This window comes from Aricia agestis, chromosome 2 (genome assembly GCF_905147365.1).
Source record: "Aricia agestis chromosome 2, ilAriAges1.1, whole genome shotgun sequence".
NCBI lineage: Eukaryota > Metazoa > Arthropoda > Insecta > Lepidoptera > Lycaenidae > Aricia > Aricia agestis.
This window is the reverse complement of record NC_056407.1, coordinates 24335590-24363200: the sequence shown is the minus strand read 5'-3', so window position 1 is coordinate 24363200 and position 27611 is coordinate 24335590. Positions and strand designations below refer to the sequence as shown.

Here is a 27611-nt window from a genome sequence, read left to right as displayed (position 1 = left end):
ATCATTCGTGTCACTAAACTAAGAACTGAGAATAAAATGTGAAACTTTGTAAGTAGTAAATTCAAAGCGATTAAATTTTATCTGGCACTGAGAGGTGCCAAAGCAAGCAGTATCAGTTGATTACGGGGAACTTTTAAAAGCATTCGTTCGCTCAGCGATCGGCACAGACCTAGATAATAATTAACAAGTTTCACAATAATTACTTTCTAGATATCTGCTACATTGTTTAGTTTCTTGAAATGCTTTCTTCGTCGTGAATAACGTCTCTAGTCCACACTCCACCGACGCTGCGAACGGCGAAACAGCGGCGAACCGATTTAGGCCGCGTTTCCACTAACATGGAGCGGAGCGGAGCCTAACGGCGCGGTGCCGAATTGACCAATCACCATGCTCGAAATCTTCGCTACGCTTCGCTGTCATTCCGCTGGAATAGCACGATTGGTCAATTCGGGCACCGCTAAGCTCCGCTCCGCGTCAGTGGAAACGCACTCTAAGGACCTTATCACACTGGCGATTAGCGAGCGATTTGCAAGCGACGCGACTGCGCAGCGCACACGCCGCGATGACGCCGCGATCGCGCGGCGTGCACGCAGCTTGCCTTCGTCGTTTTGGACACTCAGCAGCAAAATAGATTCTGACGTCACTACTCACTCCCTAGACGAGTTTACTATATATAATAATATTCTGTGTAGACGAGTGTACAAAATGGCGTCCACGCCACGCCGCAACGACGCTGTGCTGTCGCGACGTGCACGCCGCGCAGACGTGTCGCTTCCGAATCGCACGCTAATCGCCAGTGTGATAAGGCACTTACTGTCACATCCGCCACAATATGCAATTATATTGCAATTCGCTCTATGTTCGCATTTCGCAGCGTCGGTGTACTGGGAGCGTAAATATTGTTTTTGGTGAGTGATAGAGGGCTTTATCGATTGATTTTCAAATTGTAGATGAGTTTTACATCTGTTACTGTTAGAGTAAATAATATAAATGTAACATATTTTTATAACAAAAGCAATTTATATTCGAAAGCGACGTATAAAGAACTACGTAAATATCAAAGAAAATAACTTAAGTTACAATAAAGAGAATAAACCTAAAACGTCTATTTCAATAAAGAAACTCTCAGCTAGACCCAGCGAAATAATTAAATTTATATTTTTGCTACACGCACTTTGTTTCTGCGAGAAGAAAAAGTTCTAATAACTTAATTTTCCTCAACTTTGAACGTAAATTGAATTTAGTATTATATTTTATATTCGAGTGTTTGAAGTACAATAGGCACGGTTCACATTTATACTGAACGAGGTCAAACTTACTTTTGGCACATCACATGAATTTAGATTAGAATAACGACTGTTTAAGTCGAATGTATCTTTTTACTAAAATTAAATAACTTTTTGTATTTTATCATTAAACTTTACTAGCTGTTTTCCGCTTCTTCACGAGTAAAATAAAATGTCGCGTGACTCGCTAAAAAGGAGCCTTTTTAATTTTTATGGAAGGAAATAGGCAACTTTTTTTTCTTTCTATCAGTTCTTAATTTCATCAAAATTTGTCCAGGCGTGATGACCAATAAAATGCGGTATTGGCAGCAGCCAAGGCCAATTCATTTTTATAAATTGCAACTTTTCTGCTGTAATTCTGATGATGTGAGTGTCCATGGGCGATGGTAGTTAATTTCCATCAAGTGACCCGTTTGCTCGTTTGCCCCCTTATTTTATTTAAAAAAAAATCTAGAATTTCGTTTGTCGAAAAAAAAAGCTCTAGGGCTAGACGTTATCTTAAATCTAAAAAGAAACCTTGCAGCATGTGACACACAATTCAAAATTCTGTTTCAATTCTTACCTTAATGGAATGTCATCACAGTCAGGACTACAAGGATGGGTCTTCCTCTATAATATGTCTAAGAAGTGCTGAATATTCCATTTGATCGTTCGCTTTAGTCACGAAGTGTCCGCATGCATAAAGGTTCTACCGTCAAGACAGAATTGCTTAACTTGTCATGCATTCATGAATAATGTATATGCTTTCTGAATTTCAACCACTTTGACAATATCTGATTTTATATAAAATCATAGAGATGGGTTACTGACCAGTGACCACAAACATCATAAAAGAGTTGACCACAATTTGCATTCTTAGCGTTATTTAAAAAAAAATTACAATATCTTGTTCTAGATCCAGCCATCAACATTATCGGTGCTAAATTTCAAACTTCACCATGTTCCCAACTTACATTATCTATTTATTCAACCTATTTCTTTTTATCTATATTACTTTATAATAAAACGTTGTCCCCTTGTTTGTCTTGTATAAATACGATGTCATACAAATCGTTAACAATTAAACATTTACAGCAGGTTAAAATCATACGCATAATATAAAAATGCCATTGGCCGAAATATGTCTGTGTTTTATGACATGAAAATAAAATTCCCTTCCGTTGTTCATATAACTTTGACATTTGGCTCATACATCATGCGTTTTTCGGATTTGCTGCCCAGTACGTATTATGCTTACACAATGTTGAATATTTTAATTTTAAATCATCACGCACAAATCTTATCCAAATCGCTTGATATTTTATTGTGAAATGGTCGTATAATAATATTATTAAACAACATTAGTATTTTATGGTATTTTATGATATCGACGAGTCCTATGTATACACGTATTACAAGTGCAAAAACACGGTCAAATGTTCTACATATTCGATTCAATTTATTATCATAAAAACATGGGTTCGACACATGTAACTTTTGGATCCGAAGATGTTATAATCTGACTAACTGGGTAATTTGTCTCACACCAAATCAAACAACGTGTTTTCTTGAATCCCGTTTTAGGTATTATTTGAGACAGCAAAGAAGTAATACTATAATATAATGATTTGTAACATTTAAAGAAAAAGAAAGCCAAAATCAAAAGTAAAGCATTTTCCTAAATGTGGTCAATTATAACCAAGCTTAAATTATATTTTACAGTATCCGATTATATTTTTCTTTAAACTTTTTTACAAACACAAAGAGAAAATCTTGTGATGTGTCGACGAAAACGGAATAATTATCTACTATTATTTTACACAGTATAAAATAGCTGACTCGGTCACATTTGTGCCAATATCGTTCATGGGGCGTCTAGCTACATGTCATTACATAACTGACAGCGATATAGCCAGTGACAACGCAGCTTAACTCTTGATCAGTGTCACTCGAACAGCGAAACAGCTCAGGGGGGTGAGCCAAAATCTTTTCGTTTTCGCTTCGTTATAGAATCGCCGACAAAAATGTATGGAATCGACATAAGACGAGTCGAACGTCAACGTCGTAATAACGAACGCATATGTCAATTCCAAAAATAAACAACAGAACCAAACGCATAAAAAATTAAGCCAGTGTGAAGGAATTGGAAAGCCAAGCATGCTCAACTTCTTAGTCAACAAAGATCTGAACAACTCTCCCAGCTCTTCAGACAACAACAAGTCAGCCAAAACGTTCTAGCAACTATCGCCCCCCTCTGCAACAAATAATATTATAAATTTGAGTATAGAAAATAAACAACATCTTCCAAGACGGCTGGTCACCCTGGAAGATTACGACCACAACCCTCCAGAGAACAGTAGCACAAAAAATAAATTCTTTATACTTACATACAATGTTAGATCGCTTTCGTCCGAAGCACGTCTGATAGAACTAGCGGAATCGCTAAAAAATATAAATTATGATATAATAGGTTTATCAGAAATACGTCGCTTGGGCACAAAAATATTAGAGTACGAGAACTATATACTATGCCACACAGGAGTCACTCAAGGACAGTATGGAGTTGGTTTTCTTATAAGAAAATGTCACAAAAATATAATAGAGAGCTTCACAGGGATCTCAGATAGAGTTGCATTACTAAACATAGCCGTAAATGGTAAAAAAATGACACTTATCCAGGTGTATGCTCCAACTGAAACAGCAAGTGATAGCGACATTGAACTATTTTATGAGAACTTGTACAGAGCTATGGAAATCTCATATAATACTTTAATAATCATGGGCGACTTTAACGCAAAAATAGGTAAACCTAGAGTCGACGAATATTTAATAATGAAGCCAAATGGTTACGGAGAAAGAAATCCAAGAGGCCAAAGACTGGTAAACTTTGCTCTCGAGAACAAAATGGCAATTATCAATACATATTTTATAAAAAAACCAAAACAGAGGTGGACATGGCGCTCACCAGACGGAAAATATAAAAACGAAATCGATTATATCCTGACAAACAAACCTAGCATCGTTCAAAACTCTGAAGTACTAAACCTAAATTATTCATCGGATCACAGGCCTGTTAGAGCAACCATAATTCTATCTCAACAAAAAAAGAGCCGCTCTAGTTTTAATAACACTCAGAACTCTACATTAAATACCTTGCAGGGGATAACAGAATACAAAGAGTGTATTAAAACCTACTTAAAAAACTCACTAGATCGACAAGAAAATATCCCTATTCAAACGTGTTATGACCTCATACAAAATGCTATCACTCAAAGCCTCCAGTCCGCTCGGCCACCGGAAGAAAATAAACATAAAAGACACAAAATACTATCAGATAATACTCTAGCGCTAATGGAAAGAAGGCACATACTTCAAAATACTAAACATAAGACAAGATCAATGAAAAATGAGCTTACAGCACTATACAAACTAGTTAGCAAACGAATTAAACACGACTACACAAAGTACAGATTGGAAAATATCAAGAAACACCTCTCCCAGACAGGAAGCTCTAGGAAAGCCTTTAAAGAGCTGAAAACTAGTAAAAATTGGATAGACGGACTGAAAAGCGGGGGTAGAGTGCTAAACAGTCGCAGAGATGTTATTAAAATTGCAACAGACTTCTACAAAGAACTCTACAGCGCCCAAGAACGCGTTATCTACGATGCGGACGACATTGACTGGTCTAGCGCGTATTCTAAAGAAATCACACCATTTCATATAACAGAGACTGTTCAAGCGATAGAGAAATTAAAATCGGACAAATGCCCAGGCTCGGATAATATAACCAACATAGCAATAAAAACGGCCAAATCGGTACTTGCTCTACCCCTCACTAACCTTTTCAACAGAATTTTGGAGAGTTCTCAAATTCCATCACAATGGTCGGTATCAAATATAATTCTTATCTATAAAAAAGGAGACCCCTACGACATAGCAAATTATCGACCTATAAGCCTACTCCCTTGCTTATACAAGCTGTTCTCTTCTCTACTCAACCAAAGAATAAGCGCTACCCTTGAAAGTGAACAACCGGTGGAACAGGCAGGTTTTAGAAAAAGTTTTTCTACTATCGACCACATACACACCCTGGAGCAAATAATTGAAAAATACCAAGAGAGACAGAGAACTCTATATGTAGCTTTTACTGACTACAAAAAAGCTTTTGACACAGTTTCACATAGAAGTATCTGGAAAGCGCTGATAGAGCAAGGAGTAGAGGTAGGATACATAAATGTTATAAAAAGCTTATATGACAACAACATTAGCAGAGTAAAACTGGACAGAGTCGGTCAGAATTTCCCCATAAAGCGCGGCGTAAGACAAGGCGATCCGATCTCTCCCAAATTGTTCATATCCATCCTAGAATCGATCATAAGAAAATTGGATTGGAAAACTACAGGACTCTATATAGACGGAAAATATCTAAGCCACCTTCGCTTTGCCGACGACTTGGCTCTTCTATCTGAGTCAGTATCTGAACTACAGGGCATGACAGAATCTCTTAATGTAGTGGGTAGAGAGGTGGGCTTAGAGATGAATTTATCCAAAACAATGATCATGACTAATAGCTTGGAGAAAATAATAAAAATAGACAACGAAGCACTCAAGTACACAAATAAATATGTTTACTTAGGAAAACAGATCAGTTTCGGAAAAGACAACAACTATTCAGAAATAGAGCGACGTATTCAACTGACCTGGAATAAATACTGGAGTCTCAAAGAGATTTTCAAAAGTAACTTACCTGTTAGCATAAAAACAAAAACCATGACGAGCTGCCTGCTACCGTGTCTAACTTACGGTTGCCAGACATGGAAATACACAGTTAAAGTAAAGAGAAAAATTATTACATGCCAACGAGGCATGGAAAGAAGCATGTTAAAGATAAGAAGAATTGAAAAAATTAGACATACAAAAATAAGAGAGGAAACAAAAGCAACGGATGCTTTGTGCTACGCTCATAAATTAAAATGGAAGTGGGCCGGCCATGTAGCCAGATTGTCGGATGAACGTTGGACCATAAGAGTGACACGATGGAATGGCCCGCTCGGTAAGCGTAGCAGAGGCAGACCCCTTAAAAGATGGGCAGACGATATAAAATCTATAGCCGGGCCACGATGGACAAACATAGCCCAAGATAGAGAAAAGTGGGCATCTCTGGAGGAGGCCTTCACCCGCGGAGGGGTTCTGGATGATTAATAATTAGTTTAATTCCTACATATTTAGTTTTTTATTCTTAGTGTAATAATCGTCTATGAAATAAAGGCTTTTTTATTTTATTTTATTTTATTATGTCAATTCCATACATTTTCATCGGTGAGTCTATAACGAAGCGAAAACGAAAAGATTTTGGCTCACCCCCCAGAGGGCCTAGACAAGAGGCAAGCGATTATCGTAAACGCCAACGCCAACGCCACAAAATTTATGGGATTTGACATTAGTATTCACTAGCGAAGCGATGACTTATGTCAAATCGCATACATTTTGTTAGCGTTTACGATAATCGCTTGCCACTTGTCTACTAGGGCTGAGCCGACGCTGGCAACTCCTAAAACGTAAGGCATACGCCTAAAGAAGAAGAAGAAACATATTCCGCCAGAAATATCAAACCCTAGCTTGTTCATCAAAGGAACACAAGTTTGTCCCCTAATGAGCACTATGATACATTCCTGTATTCCGTCTCATTTTTACAAAGCAACAAATGAACATAATTTATTTGGACGTATATTACCGTAATTTGGTTAATACAAAGCTAGAAGCTGCGATATCCATTTGTTTTATTATGTTCATTACTCAGGGAGTAAGCCATATTGTGCGGATATAAATACTCAAACAAACACCCGTTTTATTCGTCGGCTAACGACACTGGCCTTTGCAAAAGATTTTTATAATTCCTTTCGATTCGTGCTGTAATCGACTTTTGAATTCCTTGTAAATGTCAAAACAAGTGTATTAATTACTATATTTTTGCCAAACAATGAAAATTCACTATCAGAGAATTGATCAATAAGCATTAAGCATGATAAGGTGGTTGTACGTTATATTTTGGTAGGGTTGTCAAGTCAATGTTACTCGTGAACTATACTTGGTTTAAACCCAACCAAATAACGTAGAATAAAAAAATTATACGTTTATTTAATATATATATTATTATTATATATAAAAAAAAAAATATATATATATATATATATATATATATATATATATATATATATATATATATATATATATATATATATATATATATATAACTCAGATCCATAAAATTGTTAGTAAAGAAACTTATCGCTATGTTAGTAATTAGTATTTTATTCTAAAGAGAGATTTAATCCTATTTATCGTAAAGTCGATTAGAGAACAATCCCCGCTGTCGACTATCTCCCTCAGGACACTGTAGCTGCTGCCGCGGACCCTGGCCAATAGCGATGCAGTCCTTTTGCGGAGTATAGCTTCAAAACTACCTACATCTGCAAAAGCAAACATCGCCGAGGCACTACAGAAACGCGGCAGCCGCAACAGTGCTCTAAAAGCATTATTATATTAAATGCGTAGGGCATTGTCTGTTTTAATTTTAATCAATATTTTTATAATTACATCCTAAAATAAATGTTTAATTTTATTTTTAAAACAAATAAATTGCATTAATTATTTTATTGATTTTAGTATATTAATCTATAAAGATTTGTTAGTTGTTAATTAAATAATTTAACAAGAAGTTATGCTCATTAAAATTGAAATTAACTAATCATGTATAATTGTTTTGTGCGTGTATATTATAAATCATAATTTATTCTGTAAAGTTATTTTAACACAAGTAATGATTTTTGTAACAAGTGTTGGGAAATATTGAATTTAAATGATATTGAAATGTCATATCCGGTAACAGATCTTTGGAGGGAAAAGTGAGGGGGAAATACTATAAAAGTTCCTACTTCACCACAAACTGGGATTGTCTCATCCTACAATTTATGGAAGCCGTGTCTCCAGAGTACTAAGTCGTGTCTCCAGTGTACTAGTGCTTAATAATATAACTTTAACAGTGTAAAATAGTGTATTCAAGTGAGATCAGTGAATTGTGACAACGTGAATTATAAAGCGTTAATCAATGAATAAATGAATAGTGTGCAGTGAGTTTGGCTGTTTTATTTCAATAGTTAGTAACGCTGAAAAAGTACGGTACCCGCGCGAAAAACTAACAGAAGTGTAAAGTAGTTGCCAGCAACATCTAGGTTCAGAAAGAAAAGTCGCGAAGATTAAAATATAAAATAAACTGCGATAAAACTTGGACTTGGTTTTTATTTTGAGTGTATTCTAGCAAAATCCTGAGTATTATTCGAAGTCAGCGTTCTCTCCGCGGAAATTTTGTGTCCTGAGGGCGTTCTCAATACGAGGCGACGATCGAGTATTGTGAGGTTTCTTTGGTAATAGCCAGATGGTTTGCATTGCTAAAGTCCGGTTGCACAGAATATACAAACATCGTCGCAGCTTGTGATTTTTCTGACACGATCTATTACTATCATGCACGAGTTCGCGACAATGTCCGAAGAACTATATGAAATAGCAAGCTACAGATACGATTAGATTTTAGTAATTACAAAAAAAAATATGTAGTTTGTTGTGAGTATGCTGACAAGACAAAATTTGTATCTTCAAAGTTGATATTGTTCTATCATCTATCATTTTTGACGTGGGAGAGCCATCCTTCGGCACGAATGGGCCGGCTCGACCGAAGAAATACCACGAGCTTACAGAAAACCGGCGTGAAACAGCACTTGCGCTGTGTTTCACCGAGTGAGTGAGTATACCGGAGGCCCAATCCCCTACCCTTTTTCCTTCCCTACCCTCTCCTATTTCCTTCCTCCCGCCCTATTACCCTATTCCCTCTTAAAAGGCCAGCAACGCACCTGCAGCTCTTCTGATGCTGCGAGTGGCCTTAGGCGACGAAGTTACTTACCATCAGGTGACCCGTTTGCTCGTTTGCCCCCTAATTTCATAAAATAAAAAAAATAAAAAATATCAAATAAGATCTGAATCGTACATAAAAAATACTCAAATCATTTCCCTATTTTTTTTCGACAAATTATAGGTCACTTTTTTACGCTCCTGTAAGACGTAATGTTTGACAACATATTAACAATACTCCTAATACATGTTATGAGTGTTATTAACGTGGGGGTTGTTCCGATACTATCGAGTATGTTATTAAGCTCTTATCTTCTATTATAGGCTTGTTATTGAAAATTACTGTATCGCTCGCAAAATATTACAGAAGCTTATACGACCGTTAACGGGTATTTTGATTTTATGACACAGTACACACCAACGTATAAATCAATAGTAATACATAGTAAGACTTTTCCGATACTAGCATAATATTATCTTGTATTTATATCTGATGCATACCTGTCTGTAAAACTACATTTAATATACAGTCAGGTATATTATTTATTTTATTTAAAAAATAACACTTTTACTTACCGTTTGTTGCACATTTTTGAGAATGCTGTTTGATAGGAAACCGATTGAAAAAGGCACAAGGAATCTGCTTTCAATATGTTACTAAAATGTAATAGAACTGAAGTACGGCATATATATTAAGGCTTGTAGATAACTTCACACTGTACAGCTGATTGCAGCCTGATGGTGGTTCGCCAAACCTTCACAGTAATGGCGGCCCTACGCAGTCGAGTCTGATGCGTACTAAAGGGCTCTTGAGACGTGAAATAATTAAATACACGTGGAACGAGTCAGGAACCTTTAATTATGATTTAGCGCAATATCATATTCTATGTTGTAGGATATAACATCTTTTATTTTAAGCGATATCCATACTAATAAATGCGAAAGTGTGTCCGTTTATTTGTCTGGTATCTCTTCACGTCTAAACCGCTGAACCGATTTTGCTGAAATTTGGTATGAAGATACTTTGAGTCCCGGGAAACGACATAAAATATTTTTTATCCCAGAAAAATGTACGGTTCCCGCGTGATAAGGCGTTTGAGTTTGGACGCAGCGTTGTTGCGTACGTCATCAATCCGATCGCGAACGAGGCGAGCCCTAGTATATCCCACAACCTGAACATTTTGTGGTACACTTTACGGAAAAAACTATCACGCCTATTGACTTGTACTTTAAGGGTTGATTCAGACCGCAACGCGACGCGTAGATGCATTTCTAAATTTGTATGGATTTGACAGATTTCAATTGCGTGAGACGTCTTGCGAATCTGTCAAATCCATACTAATTTAGAAATGCATCTACGCGTCGCGTTGCAGTCTGAATCAACCCTTACATAGTAATTTTTATTTATATGTAGGTAGATGTGTTATCATCGGTCAATCAAGGTATTTTATATGTAGATGTGTTATCATCAGTCAGTCAAGGTGTGACGACGCGAGCCCTCACAAAGCTCGGCTTGTAGCTAGTATTCTAAAACTGTTGTGTATATAGACACTATTCTGTTCTCTGTACTATAAGATGTAGCTCGCAACTTCTTTCAACCTTACAGTTTTTGTAACCTTTAGTTTTTATTAAGAAGATAGAAACTATCTTGACGCCGAGGGTTCAAAGTATTACTTTACCAAATTCCATTTAAAACGGTCCAGCAGCAAAGCAAGACGATGGAATAGGCAGATAAAGTTTAATATTTATAATTATAAAAGAAAAGACTCATAATTATAATTTAACAATAAACATATTATTAAAGGAATAACTAATTAACAACTTTTACGAATAGTAAATCACTCAATACGAATATCGTTCAAAAGGCCATTAATTGAAAACGCGTAGCAAAGTTTCAGTCGCGCCTATCAATTTTATAAGCCCGGGTCTTTGTTCTGACAAAAATAACAAATGTATTGTTCGTATAAAATGTGGGAATGTCCGTCGGTCACACTCTGTTAGGCCGCACACGTGGGCTGAGGCAATACCAACGACATCATTCTGTATAAGCCTTTTGTGACTAGCTATCGCCATTTTCCATCAGGTTTTGTTAATATCTTTTTATCATGTATGTAAAGCCGCGATTGTGTAAAAATCTTATAAGCGATTAATTATAATTTTGAAAATGGCCGAACTTTAACTTCCTTGCTAATCTAAAGATCGAGTCTGAGTATACACACGTTATACTCAAACAATATTTTTGGCCGTATTGGGTGCATAGTAATAGTAATTCATCAAATGTTTTTTTTTTTAAATGAAATAAGGGGGCAAACGAGCAAACGGGTCACCTGATGGAAAGCAACTTCCGTCGCCCGTGGACACTCGCAGCATCAGAAGAGCTGCAAGTGCGTTGCCGGCCTTTTAAGAGGGAATAGGGTAATAGGGGAGGGTAGGGAAGGGAAGGGAAGGGAATAGTTGAGGGTAGGGAAGGGAATAGGGTAGGGGTTAGGGGATTGGGCCTCCGGTAAACTCACTCACTCGGCGAAATACAGCGCAAGCGCTGTTTCACGTCGGTTTTCAAATTGTAAAGACATTCTAAAATAATTAAAGAACTTACGGCCTGTCCACATCTCCACGTCACTACGTCATCAACGTGGACCGGTGCGGCAACGTGGCACGGTACGTTGACGTGACGTGAAAATTTACGTCAACGTAACGTGAAACTGCACGTCACGGTTTAGATACATTTTACGACTTTTTTTCTTAAATCTATCTCTCCGTTTTCTTAACAATAGCAGAAGCAGAATACTATTATGCGGTCTATATCTAGAAGAATGTAGCAGTTTTACAAGGCATGGTAACGTTACAATATTGCTACATCGTGACGTTACGTTTTTACGTAACGTTGACGTAAATTTTCACGTCATGACAGCGTACAGAACGACGTTACAGAACAGTTCCACGTTGAAGACGTCGTGACGTGGAGATGTGGACAGGCCCTTAGGCCCGTATTGTCTTAAATCTGGCTACAAACATTCCATGCGTCAGTGTATCTCTTAGTGTTGTGTGCACCCAATATTCTCTTTGCCTTTGTCGTCGTCTTTTGTAACGACAGTAGAGGCGCCAAACACAAGCAATCTCTTCAAAGTCCATTTTTATACTGAGCCAAAAGTATATTCGCCCTACTAACGCTCGTCGAACGCCGTGCTAAGCGCAGTGTATGTGCGCGACCTACGCGCGCTCAACGCAACGGCAGCGCTGCATCGACGCAACGCTGCCGCAACGCGCCGTGCAGACTGGCTCATCAAGGCTAGCTGCAGTAGGCGTAGACGTGCGTAGCAGTGCTACGAACTCGTAGGGCTACGAACTAGCAGTGCTACGAACTCGTAGGGCTACGAACTAGCAGTGCTACGAACTCGTAGGGCTACGAACTAGCAGTGCTACGAACTCGTAGGGCTACGAACTAGCAGTGCTACGAACTCGTAGGCTACGGCATTTTGTAGCATCACGTAGACCCAACGTAGCGGACGTAGCCGCCTGCTACGCCGTCAAGCGAGTATCGTTCCACCTCAATAAGTCGACGCATAAGGAAATAGGATAATAATATAGTCTATGCTTTTTAAAATATAAGTTAGCCCTTAAAAATAGGTTTATTCATACCAATAAATAAGTAAAAATAATCTTGAGATAGCCTTGTTAAAACTTAAAATTAAAGAAATTAAATAAAAAAAAAGACTTCAAAATTAAATAAATTCGATTTTTCACAACGAGACTTCAAATAAACTGGTATTTATATAAAAATATACTTACGAGTAAAAGTAGACACTGAACTTTTTTCAAGTTTATAAAACTTTTACTTCAGAGAAGGAGAACTATTCAAAACATAATAAGTTCAGTTAAGAGTTGATTACACATAGCCAGTTAACCATTTGCTGGCGCCAACAACCTCCCCCTGTTTACAAAGTCATTTTGTGGTTTTGTTCATCATGCACACACACTAATAACAATGACCTATTTTTCTACGACTTGCGTTGAAGGGAAAGGAAATTCTTCTGAAAGTCGACCAGATGAGATAAACAGTAAATAGTTTATGAAAATATTTTCTCTAATTATTGTTTTGTATAATATACAATATACTTTCACTGTATAATGGATATTATACAGACACAATACATGGACCATCATACAAACTATTTAACATACATTGACTATTAAAAGTCACTGTCACAGACTGTCTTTTTATCCGACCTAAATATTCCAAAAAGATATTATAACGTCGCAAACTTATTTTAACATAGCGTAAACCCAGACCCTGCTACGAAAACTTTGTTTGTAGTGTGCCTCGTCACATGTAAACCTCATTGATTTGTATGCCATAAGTTATGCCAAAAATCAAAAATAATAATAATTTCTGTTACTAAATAAGTATGCGACTATAGTTCATAGTTTTCTCGCTTACTGAACCACTGCTAGTGCTGTAACTGTAACGAGAAATAATATTAAGAGTCCGGATGCCATCGCAGTTCTCATACAAACGTAATACCAAGATAATTTTCCATTTTCCCAATATTTACATACCAAAAATATGAACGATTACAATATTTACATACTAAATTGTAATAGTTCATATTTTTTGGTATGAAAATATTCTGCAGTGAATCTTTGTACAGGAACCTAGGTAATTACGATCTTAAGTTGAATAATAACTCAAATATGGTAAATATTCTCGTATGGGAAATTATCTTGGTATTACGTTTGTATGAGAACTGCGATGGCACCCGGACTCTTAAGTTCTAATCCAAAAGCGTAATAAACCATTTCGATTACAAAAATAGTAAATACAATCAGTCGAGACGTTCTAATTGCGCTTTTGCATTCTGCATCAGCGAAGATAAGTGGGCGACCCGGGTCCGCCTGCGCGGCGCCCCCCGGCCTTCGCCCCTCGGCCTCCGCCCCCCGGCAGTGCCGCGCCGCCCGCGCCCGGGACTACACGTGCAGTGCTGTGTTGTGTGTGTGTGGATGTTTGTTACTGTACGGATTCAATTATGTATACGTAAGTTGCATTTTTTATTCCGAATTTTTGTGGAATTATTTCTGTGTGGTATTGGTGGAAGCAAAAGTTTACAATTCATTGAGGTTAGAATTAAGAGTTGCCTTATATTTACTGTTAAGGTTGTGTTTTGGGGTAAGATGATAAATCTAGCGAATTTTAGCTATCTTCGGGCTAATAACAATAATATTTATTTCGGCATTAAACAAACCCACTTGAACTTGTTTCCAAAAGTCTTATACTATGTGTCCCGACACCATTGTCCGAGCCATTAATATGGCACATTTTATCGAAAAATTGGCTGTCATTTTTTTCTCTATCGTTTGTAAATATCATATGGACATACAAAAGTCTCATTTGATAGCTTAACTGGTGTCGGGACACATTGTATATTAAACTATTTATGTATGCAGCCCGTGATGTCCTAATGTATTTATGCAACGTCCAACTAGATAAGCTGTGTCTTAATTAATACGTCCTGCTTTCTGCTGACTGCAATTTCCATTAGCTCCTTACCACTAGATCAATCTGGAATGGGTTTCAAGATTAATTCAAGATATAGTCTTTAATCAAACCAACAATAAAAATAAAAAAAAAACAATTAGTATATTTGATGAAGTTTGATAAAATAAACTTATGAATTTATGGGCTTATTCTTCTTCTTAAACAGGTATGATAAAATATGTGGATTTTGCTGAAATTTAAAATGACGATACTTCGAGTCCCAGGAAAGGACAGGATACTTTTTATCCTGGATATAGAACAGTTGCCGCGCGATAAACGAATGTTTGTGCAATGGAGTTGCGGGCGCCATCTAGTATTTTTATCGCACTGGGATTTTTGTCCAATAAATATAATCTGGTAGTTTATAGGTTACAAACGAAATAAATTGTATTCAAGAACTATATAAATAAAAATTATTTTCAAAATTTTGTTAGTCTTGCTATCGACGGCTGAACCAATTTGGTTAATTTTTATCTCGAAATTCTCGTAGAAGTCCAGGGAAGGCTTAAACGATGATATGAAGTTCACGGGTCATCCAGTATTACAATAAGTTGAATTGATTACAATATTGGTATGATTACCCACAACCGTTTGTGGGTATCATACCAATTTATACTATAAATTACTCCTAAATTATTATGACCTGTCGTCTGAGAAAAGCTTGTGATTTCTAAATTCTAAATAATAAAAGTATATTACAAATTTAGGTAATTTTACTGTTGCTACATAATATTATGGTTCACTGATTTTAATAAAAAATATTAAGTACATTTTATTTTTCATTTTTAGAGTTCCGTAGTCCGTACCCAAAGACTAAAAAACGGGACTCTATTAAGACTTCAAATTGAAATTGAAAATTTTACAGATTGTGTATATAATAATTATGTTGCCGCTTTAACAATAAATACTAAAAACAAAATAATATCAATATTTAAGGGGGGCTCCGATACAACAAACGTGATTTTTTTGCCTTTTTGCTCGATATCAATAATGGCAACAGTAAGACTTGAAATTTTCACAAAGCCCTTAGATATACGTGTTTCTTAATAAAAATAATAATATTTAAATAAAATTAAAATTTAATCCTATAAAAAAAATCACTTTGGCCTATTTTTGCTCTACAACGGTACGGAACCCTTCGTGCGCAAATCCTACTCGCTCTTAGCCAATTATTTTTTATTATGATAGCGGCTGATTCGGGCGGTCTAAAATAAAGAATATAGGTACTGACTTTACATAACATTATGAATGTGTATCCATCGAACTTGGCATTCATGTCGTTGCCATGTGCAGCGAGGCATATTAAATCACTATAAAAATGTTTAATTTGAAATTGAAATTCTAATTAGTAATATATAAAGGATATTTACGATACCCGTTTATAATAATATTATACTTGTATGACATAATCTAATTCACAATTTACTTTCATATTGTATAAGTTTTTCTTGTTACTGACCAATTTACTAGTTCCAATAAAACATGTGTACAACTCATACGTTGGAAAAGTCACTTCAAATACAAGTGAGCATTGTGCAGTTTATCCACAACAGAATTTAGGATAATTTAATATTTTTTTAATTAATTTAACACATCGATCGTGGAAATGGCAGACACAATAGATTTTAAAATGTTATGGGACAGCCGGGTGCCGCTTGGGAATTGATGGGTTAAGTTCCTTTAACATCAGGGTTATTAGCGACTACAATAAACTACACGTAACAAAAACTTAAATACATTTAAATACATTTCGGGATAGTAATGTTCGTGTGTAGCGACTATAATTGACTTGTAAAACTAACTCAGTGCCGGGTGGTGATCGATTGGCGAGCAATTTGGATGCCGCTGCGTAAAAAACTAAAACGTACGCAGTCAAGGACTTAGAGGTAATTAATGCCTTTTCAGGCTATATTTACTATTATGCTAAAATCTGGAATGAGCTGTCATTAGCAGTATTTCCGGACCAATACGACCTGTAAACCTTCAAAAAGAGAACGTATTCCCTCTCAAAAGGCTTGCAAAGCACCTGCAGCTCTTCTACGTTGCGAGTGTGCATGGGCGACGGTAGTTACTTTCGATCAGGTGACCCGTTTGCTCGTTTGCCCCCTTATTTCATAAAAAAAAAACAAGAATTTCATTTGTCGTTGAACCGTACAGTTTTCCGGTATAAAACGTAACCGGTACTCAAACGTTATCTCCATACCGAGTCTTATCAAAATCGGTTCAGCAGTTAAGGTGTGAAGAAGCAAAAGACAGACATACAGACCTACATACAATTTTTCGCATTTATAATATTAGAATTATTAGATAGAACTGTAGGTCCAGTAGTTAAGAACTCCCTCTTGATTCAATAATTATTATTTGTAAAGTTTTGTGCTCCTTCTTGAAATTTCAATGCAAATATAATATTTATGAAAATGTTGCAATTGAATCGTTAAAAAAATATAAAAGAAGGGCCACTGCAAGGTTCATATTATATAAAATATTGTTTGCTTTTTAAATTACGAATTAAAAGTAACTTGAAACGGAACGGATTTCAAAACACCAATCAGCATTCAGTGACATCACACATGCTATCCCCGCGTTCCATTTAGCGTTAAAAACGCTCAAAATGTCTCCATTTTGAGCGTTTTGATCGTTTTTAATGCTAAATGGAACGCGGGGACATGACAAGTTTTTGAGAGGTATTTTTGCAGTAAATTCCTGTGTTTTTATTTTTTTTAATATACTTATGGTCTATTCTACATGGAGTACATTTTTATTTCGTAAAAATTGTCAAAAATAAAACTGATATAGTCATGAGCTTTAATAAATTAAAAGTTATTTTATTAATTTAAAGCCTATGTTGACATTTACAATTACAAAGAACTGGCAGATTTATTTGTAAACTGACAGTAAAGTAAAAATTATAATTATTATGTATATAGTATTTTTTAAATGCTTCTACACTTAAAATACAAAAATAAAAATAAATTTAAGCTTAAACCTCATTGAAGAGTAACAAATGGCCATAATTTTTCAGGTTCAGCTTTCAACTGTTATTAATAGGTCTTCTGTAGAAAATTCTTTGAAGATATATCTGTACTATGTTAATTGTTGTTATTACCAGAAAAAAAACTGGTTATTCCTCTATGTTATTACTATTTTACAAACTTCGTAGTGTGGTATTTTCAATTTCTTCGGCAACGGTATTTTTAAAGTATCGAAAGGAAATAAAAAAATAATTCAAATAAATTTATATGACTAGGTACATAGTAAATTCATTTTTAACGACTATTTTTAGGGTTCCGTACCCAAAGGGTAAAAACGGGACCCTATTACTAAGACTTCGTTGTCTGTCCGTCTGTCTTTCACCAGGCTGTATCTCAAGAACCGCTGTAGCTAGACTTATAAAATTTTCACAGATTATGTATATCTTTTGCTGCTATAACAACAAATACTAAAAAAAAAATATATATTTAAGGGGACGGGACCCTTACAACAAACGTGATTTTTTTGGCCTTTCTTGCTCGATATCAATAATGGCAACAGGTAGGCACTTGTGATTCTCACTAAGGCCTAAATTATAATATGTGTACTTTAATAATTAATAATACTTAATATTAAAATATAATAAAAATTAAAGGGGGGCCATCCCATACAAAAAAAAAACAATTTTTGGCTTATTTTTGCTCTATAACAGTACGGATTCTCTTTTATATTTTAATATAACAGAGAATCCGTAATACACATTTATAAAATATAACAGAGAACTTCGTAACCAGCCTCTCATTAAATATCTATCATCCATCGATGGATTCTTGTAACGTGGAATCAGAGGTAATATCTCTAAGTAATTTCTGATAGAGAAATAATATGGCATCAAATCGTAATAATCTATTTTCTGTGATGAATTCGGTAGTGTTTGTATTATTTATAGTTTGTATTTTATGAGTTAAGCTCATTATTTGACTATAAGTTTTTAGCTTTTGATTAAAAAGTAAATCAAGAGCTTAAGAACTACCGGTTTTTGTCACCCGTGTAAGAAAGTTTATAAAATTATCACTGATGATCATAATCAGAATAAGGAGAATCATCAGAATGACCAAACGCCAATCCGCCACCTTGGATGTCCGCCATGCTTGATTTTAGTGACGTGACTATGTGACTATTTTTTTCGTATTCCTGAGAGCAAACCCTTTCATTTGATACAATACAATGGGAATACATTTCAAATATTAGCCTGTCCGCCATCTTGGGGAGGCCGCTATATTGGATTTGTAGTGACGTTTCTTAGCTAGTAAGTAGTCATGTATTGTCATCAGAACTCAGAGCGTGTGCAAAATTTCATCCTAATCGAAGACCGGGAAGTGGGTCAAAATATTATTATTCCAAGATTTCCTTACATAGTTACAAATGAAGCTAATATAAGCGTGTTAAAAATTATCCAAATCGATACAGCGGTCGTTCTTAAGTTTTGACGAGACTAACAGAATTGAAAATTTATTTTTATTAAGTACACATAATTTATCTAAGATAATTTGATATTGTAGGTCAAAATTTAAATATTTCCCCTTTCGATAAACGCTTCCAAGCATAAATTCTGATAATAAACTGTTTGAATGACTCCACAGTTTACGCTTTGCGGTGATAAACTTGGACATAAAAACTATCCATTTATAACTGGAATAGATATTTCTCAGTCTGAATATCGAATACACCGAGTATCAAATTTTTAGAACAAGTTGAATATAAAATGAAAACTCAGCCTGAACATAATACCAACTTTGTGCATTAAACAGACCCTAACCTACTGAACGGATTTGCGTGAAATTTCGTAGAGTTTGAAGTTTGAATTAACATTTAAGCTTTCCTTTTTAGGGTTCCGTACCCAAAGGGTAAAAACGGGACCCTATTACTGAGACTTCGATGTCTGTCCGTCTGTCTGTCTGTCTCCAGGCTGTATCTCAAGAACCGCTATAGCTAGACTACTGAAATTTTCACAGATTATGTATTTCTGATGCCGCTATAACAACAAAATATTTTTTTTATTTCAGGGGGGGTCCCATACAACAAACGTGATTTTTTTACTCTTGTTGGCTCGTAATCTATAACGACAACATGTAGACACTTGAAATTTTCACAAAATCCTCAATTATATGTGTACTTTAATATTAAATAATATAATTAAAATAAAATAAATAATTAATCCCATACAAAAATATATTTTTTTCCTACTTTCGCGAGTCTGACTCGCACTTGGCCGATTTTATTAATATATTTAAATTTCTATTAATCATTCAACATCAGGTTAATGTTGACACAGTAGGACAGCCTTACACATTATATAAGCACCTGCATCGTAGGTATCGCAGACACAATAGATTTTCAATTGCCGGCTGCCGCTTGGGCATTGATGGATTAAACTAGATGAAGCCCGCAACAATGATGCGTGAAGACTCATTTATCGCGCGGGAACTACATTTATTCAGGGATTAAAAGTATCCTAAGTCCTTTCCCGGGACGCAAAGTACCTATAATACTCTAAACCAGCCAAGTCGTTTCAGTGGTTTGGGCGTGAAGAGGTAACAGGGTGACGGTCAGTCAGACAAACTTTTGCATTTATAATATTAGTATGGATTTTGTAGTTCGAGTTCTTTTTAAAAGCGATTTAAAATATTATACTTCGGAAATGGTTACACACTCGTGCCATCATGGCTTACCCACGTACAAGCGTTGGTGTTCACTATTCCTGTTCGCCTCGGTTTCTTAAACTTACCGCTTGGATTTGTCAGTTCAGCGACAAAATATGGGCTACCGAGTATAACGGAAATTGTGAATAACTCCGAAGAAGATCAATTCTAATAATATTTACACGTGGGAGAGCCATGCTTCGGCACGAATGGGCCGGCTCGACCGGAGAAATACCACGTTCTCACAGAAAACCGGCGTGAAACAGCGCTTGCGCTGTGTTTCGCCGAGTGAGAGAGTTTACCAGGGGCCCAATCCTCTACCCTATTCCCTTCCCTATCCTCCCCTATTCCATCTTAAAAGGCTGGCAACGCACCTGCAGCTCTTCTGATGCTGCGAGTGTCCATGGGCGACGGAAGTTGCTTTCCATCAGGTGACCCGTTTGCTCGTTTGCCTTCTTATTTCTTAAAAAAAATCTAAACTGAACTGATATTTTAGGCACCAAAATCTGGCCCAATACTTGCTTTACTAGTGTCCAGAAATAGTCATAGTACTTTCAGCTCTATGTCTGGACGGCCACGCTACTTCTTATAGAGTCAATACATTTAAATTCGAAATACAGAACCTATTGAGCTTTCATACAATATTGTAATGTAAATATGAAATGTTCTTCAATACGAGCACTTGTATGACGTGTTCCATCAGTTATTCATGATTTATTCGAAGCGTGTTCAAATTTTATACCATTTATGGAATTTAACAATAATATAATATTCGTCCGTTTAATTATTGCTTATCAAAATAAAGTTTAAATGGATGTAAAATGTGGCCAGTTAATTTTTATTGATATTTTATTGAGTAAAATTATTACAATAAAATTAGTACGTCTCAATTAGTGGATCTAAGCGCATGGAAGTGCGTAGGCCAAGTTCCAGCTGGCCGCGCGCTTGCCGTGCACTATTTACACGAATCGTTTAAATTGACACGACGCATTTTGTCACCCTGTAGCTAAGTTTCTATTGCAAGTGCAAACATAAAATTATGTCAACGTAATAATTATATACTACTACTTAAGCAGCATACCAAATTTCATAGATATAGCTTCGGTAGAAATATTATGTCCCTGTAAAAATAGCTAATTTTGGCACTCACTCACTCACTGAACGGTTATAAAAACCTCTAGACCACTTTCAATTGTCCTAGCGTTATGTTCAGGACACAGGTCCTTAAAAATTAAAAAAATAAAGAATTTTTATAGTTGATCTGTGTTTGGTCGGTAGATTTTTTTTCTATGTACGTAATATTAATATTTATTTAAAATAATGGATAATATTTCAAACATCAAACTATCAATTAGATGAACAAAGAAAAATAGAAGTAGAAATATAAATTCGTATTTTTTATTATGTTACGTACATATTTTATGGTATAGAAATAAAGTGAACTAGTTTTTGATCCGCCTCCAAAGTGATCCACAAGTTAATCCCCTTCCGTTTGTATATTTCATAAAATGTATGTACAAAACTCTATGCTATTGTACTTATATAATTTTACTTTTTTATACTTCACAAACCCGTGAAAAATTAAAATACTTGCCTAACATTTTATACAGGCTTATTATAGGGTTGTTTATACTCATGAAGACATGTTGAAGTACAATAACTATCCAACCAGCCACAAGAGTCTCCCGTGTTGGATAGCCTTGAATTATTCAGACTAAAATCTTTAATGTAAATTCACGTCCATTTGGGAAATTTTCCCCTCAAGTATAAAATTTAACACGGATGTAAGCCTCTGGCCATCCTAAGTACACACTTAAAGCGAAATTTCAAAACTCCTGACCTTTTACATAAAATACCTTTTTATATCGCCCTAATATATTTGATAGAATACATTAATGAAAGGGAATAATTAATTTTTCACCGCTTTTTTACTGCTTTTTCCGTTGCTTTTATCTTTACTTTTTTAATTAGGATTTTTTACGTTACGGTGTGGTTACTCCTTCTTATTATTAGGTATTAAAGAGTTTCATATTATGAATTGTTAATGTGTAAACGCCCTGATTAAAGCTATTTATTAATTTTAATAAGTATCATTAACGTTGGATTAAAGTAACACAACCGTTCCCAGGTCACATATTGTGATATTATGGGAATATCACATGTGAGCATGAAATACGTCATAATGCTTTGATTTCAATTATAAGCATCCTATAAAAGGGAATTCAGTGCTTTCAGCATCTGCATCCAATGTTTCGAATATCATACTAATTTCATGAATGCGAAACGGCACTTATCTATCTGTCTGTTTCATTTTCATGCTTGATTCGCCAGATAGATTTCCATTAAAGTAAAAAAACAAATCCAATATTACTTATTTTCGTGTAAACGAAGTTTCGAACAATATTAAGTTTAGTAATAAGTAATAACTACAATGAGAGTTCTTTTATTAACCAACACTACAAATTTTATTAACCATTAGCTTTGTCCACACTGTGCCTTTTTGTTTTTTGTTCGTCAAAGGCGCAGTCAACAGCGAACGTGAGGCATGCCCGCGACGCATGCCTTCTGACCATATCCAAATTCGCTTTGTTATTAAAACTGACAGTTGGCGTTGCGTTCGTTGACGAATTCAATTACAGAATGCGCCAAAACGAAAGTTGAATGAAAGAAGATGACTAAATTGAAGACGAAAGCGCATAGTGTGGACATAGCTGATTGAATATTACACCCTCAACACCGTTGCGCCCAAATTCGCGCGGGAAACGTATTTTTCTTGCAATAGCAACTATCTTGCTGTGTCCTTTTCCGGGACTCAAAGTATCTGCATACTGAATTTCATTAAAATCGACTCAGCACTTTAAGAGTGAAGAAGTAACAGACAGACATACTTTCACACTTATAGTACCAGTATGGAGTGTAATTTGTATATTTTATTGGTTAACGTTAAATTATAATGTAGCAATAAAGAAATTGATTCCTAGGCAGTTGACGGACCTACGTCATTTGGTCGGCTTATGTCAATTCAATATTACCAGCTGTGATCGGTCTGATGGGTTCGACTTAACGCGACCAAATTACGTTGGTCCGCCATCTGCCCGTGAATTAACTTCTCTGACAGTACGTAAATATTATAATGTCTATGTTTTATGCTGCAGCTAGTAAAATAATAGAAGGACTCAAATGATATTGGGTATATAGTTTGGTTATCACCGGGTATTTCATGCTGTCATCGCGTATTAGGGCTATAGGTACCCCCCGGTACGGCCCCGCTTGAATACATAATGAATTATAATTCTGATGGCTTACTTGGATTGGAGCTAGGTGCTTAACATACATTAACTTAAAATTTAATATAGGGTAAACTAAAAGACGTTTGATTATTAAAATCATCGTAATCGTAATCGGATAATGTATGATATGAATACAAAAACAGGTATAAAGTGTTATGCTAAAACTTCATGTAAATGATTCGGTCCAGCAAAGCAAAGTTAAATTTAATATCTTACAATAATTTTAAATAAAGCATAAAAATATACAATTCCAAACACATACAAATGCATCGTTTTATAACGAATGTTATAAAATAACTATAAAAATTTAAATTGTTATAATGTTTTATGAATAATATTTGTTGTTTCCGATACTCAGTTTTCCATTATAATGTCGTCGAAATTATAAAAAAATGTAAACTTACACAACAAACCATCATTTCAGCAAAACGTTGCTTTCGCTTCAATATATTCCACCTTTTGAATTCAGAATGTCCCCGTAGATGTAAATAAAATATTCATAGAATTGTTTGCATACTTATTAAATCTCAAGACTTGCGGAACATGATGAAGAAAAATGTAAGCGTTGCCATAAATTGTTATGAATAATGAGAATTGACATAAAATTCGATGGAAGAGTCGCAAACTCACAAGGATGTTTTATGGCGTGGCCAAAATTAAGCCGCCATCTTGTAATGTGGCATTTGACACTGTCAAATGCCAGCTTAGTCAAGCCAAGTGTGAACTGTCAAATTGACAGTTCACACTTGGCTTGAGTAAGCTGTGTCACGACTATCAGTTTCATTTAATTTTACATATTGTGACCGAATTAAGAAATCGTCTTGATCTTGATTTTTAACGTTAAATGTAAAAAAATAATTATTACTAGGAGATCGCCCAATGCACAATAGTCGAAATTCGACCTTCAATTTAATTTTAAGTTTCAATTCTATTAATATTCTATTACCAAAACATTGACTTTCTTTTGCTTTTGGCTCCCCGTTTAAATTATTGACTATTTCAGATTAAAAAAAAAAAACAACAATCCATTTTTAATTTGACAACAGACTTCAACCATAAATAAAAGAGTATAATTCGTGTCTATAGGCTTGTCATTCAAAATATCATAGTGTGCATTGTATATTGCATTGTAGTGTGTGTAATGTTTTATTTATTAAAATAAGGTATGATAAAAGCATAATTTTAAAACAATATTGGCTCAATGCACTTCTTCTCCATATAAACTTTAACTGTGCGAAATTTCATGCACCTACGTTTCCGCATTTTTCGTCAAAAGGGCTCCAAAGTTTTTTGCTCACGTATTAATATAATATTATTGGTAAATTACCCGTTATTTTGGCTATAAAATAAACAGAAAACAAATCGAAACATACACAACAAAAATTGTAGCTTCGGTAAAAGTGTTCAAGACTTTTTGCAATCAATTTTCAAAGCACGCTATCTACGACTTCCTGCATTTGCCAATGAATTTATGAATTTTACCAGGTAAGTATGTAAAGCAAAGTAATAATACTTCAGGGTGTGTATGCTCTATAGATCTTACTTTGAAATTAGGATCGTTGAAAGCATTTATAATATATTTTTTTATGGGCAAATTCATGACGCTGGAACGCTTGCCCAAACCACAATAAAGAAACTCTTCCAACGCTACTATTTTCACAGTGAAATCTATAGGGAACTCATACACATCCTAAAGTATCTTCACTTATTTTGTTACATTCTGTATATACAGGGTAGCACACTAATTAGGAATTACGTTAATTACAGCGCGTACCTCGAAAATTATATTTTAATTAACGATTGAAATTTCGAGCAATGTTTCAAACTTTAAGCACTGTTAGGTCGTAGTTATGAGGTTTCAAAATAGTTGGATTGTATGAAATTCTGTTTACTACAAAAATGGATATGGTTTACTCTTGCAAATAGTATATCTAATGATATTCATCTCATATTTCATAAAATCTATTTATTATGTTTTATACGTGGGAGAGCCATGCTTCGGCATGGCTCTCCCACGTTCTCACAGAAAACCGGCGTGAAACAGCGCTTGCGCTGTGTTTCGCCGAGTGATTGAGTTTACCGGAGGCCCAATCCCCTAACCCCTACCCTATTCCCTTCCCTACCCTCAACTATTCCCTTCCCTTCCCTACCCTCCCCTATTTCCCTATTCCCTTCTAAAAGGCCGGCAACGCACTTGCAGCTCTTCTGATGCTGCGAGTGTCCATGGGCGACTGAAGTTGCTTTCCATCAGGTGACCCGTTTGCTCGTTTGTCCCCTTATTTCATAAAAAAATAAAAAAACTATTTATTGCACAAACAAAGTTTTAACAACACAGAAGAAAAACGACACAACATGTAGGTAGTAGAATTTCGTACTATATGCAACTTCCTTGAGACCTTATGGCATATAATATAATTATATACGTCGAAATATTGTTGTACCTCGTAATAGTATTTGGGGTTATATTATCCAACTGCTAATTAGTAACTTATATGTTGTATTCATCATTCATCAAGCCCCATACCCTTACCGGTGAACGAGACACAATAGAATATATATTGTGTCTCGTTTTCCCACGATCGACAAGTTAAATTTAATGGTTGTTATAAGATAAACTTCCGTCAGCTACCTACCAGCGGAGAAATTTTCATAGACATAATGTCCCCCATTAATCTAACCAGCGTTTTTTGGACGCGTATTTTCAACATCAAGTGTAACAGTAGATCCGCTACATGCTTAAAAATCTATATCTCTGATGTACCCAAAATGCATGGCAAATCCATTTTTCGTCGCAAAAAAATACAGCATCTATTTGCGAAGTCACAAAAGTTATAGCTTTTTTCCTATTGTCACACCGAAACTCAATTCGTCACTAACATGTCTTATGAAAAGGGAAATATTAATAGTACCAAATTATTGTACAACCAAGAATATTACAGGAATAACGTCTTATAAAAAGTCACGAATGTAATAAAGAGGTAAGTGACAGCCCTCGTGACAGTCTGTTTATTATTCATCACAGTCGGCGTGGGGACAGAATACCTGATGACGTCGTATGAACCCTGTTCGTATGTAGATTAGACGCTATCAGGATACATAGTTATTTCAGTACTTATTAAAGCTAAATAAAAACTTTATAATTAAGAGCTATAGGGGCTGTTTCACCACTTCCTGATAAGTGCCGGATAGGCTATCCACAACCTAACTTGACATATAGAGTATGGAGAATCTGTCTGATAAGTTGTGTATGTGTGACCAAAATTCGTTTATGACGTAAGAACCGTACATTTTTCCGGAAAAAAAGTATCCTATGTACTTTCCCAGGACTCTAAGTATCGCCATACCAAATTTCAGCAAAATCAGTTCAGCGGTTTGGGCGTGAAAAGGTAACAAACATACGGACTCTCGCATTTGTAATATTAGTATGATTAGTAGAACTAGATGTTGCCCGATAATCCGTTGCACCAAAATTCGTTTACCTATCGCGCGGGAACAATAACTGACTCAAAAGATATCTATACCAAATTTCAGCAAAATCGATTCAGTGGTTTGGATGTCAAGAGGTAACAGATATTTATTTATTTATTTATATTTAGTATACAGACAGGTTACAGTCATTACATAGTTGTACAAACATAATCTTAAGTTCTAGGCCAGACGGCAACCCAAAAATACTATACAGAACATAATTATTATTAGGTTGTTACTAAAAATAAACTATTACAAGAAAACTTGTAATATCCACTACGAAACGTTGAGTATACAATGAGTGACTTATATTTAGCTTAACTTATATTAGTAAAACAAAACAAAATAAACAATACTTATTGTGTAGAGAAAAGAAATGGATCTGAAAAATTATTATTATGCGAGTTATTAACAATGTTTGTCAGAGTCGGAAACAAGAGATGGCAAATACTTGGCTTTCATAATATTATTGATCGTT

The 27611-nt window shown here is 35.4% G+C and overlaps 1 protein-coding gene across 1 annotated transcript in view; it reads left to right on the top strand.

Moving 5' to 3' along the window:
* The first annotated feature begins 14136 nt into the window (after positions 1 to 14136).
* The window catches only part of LOC121739781, a 91342-nt gene continuing 77867 nt past the window's right edge, over positions 14137 to 27611 (top strand). The window contains exon 1 of the mRNA XM_042132346.1: positions 14137 to 14202. The gene's annotated coding sequence lies outside the window, so the exon portion shown is untranslated. The remainder of the gene's footprint in view (positions 14203 to 27611) is intronic.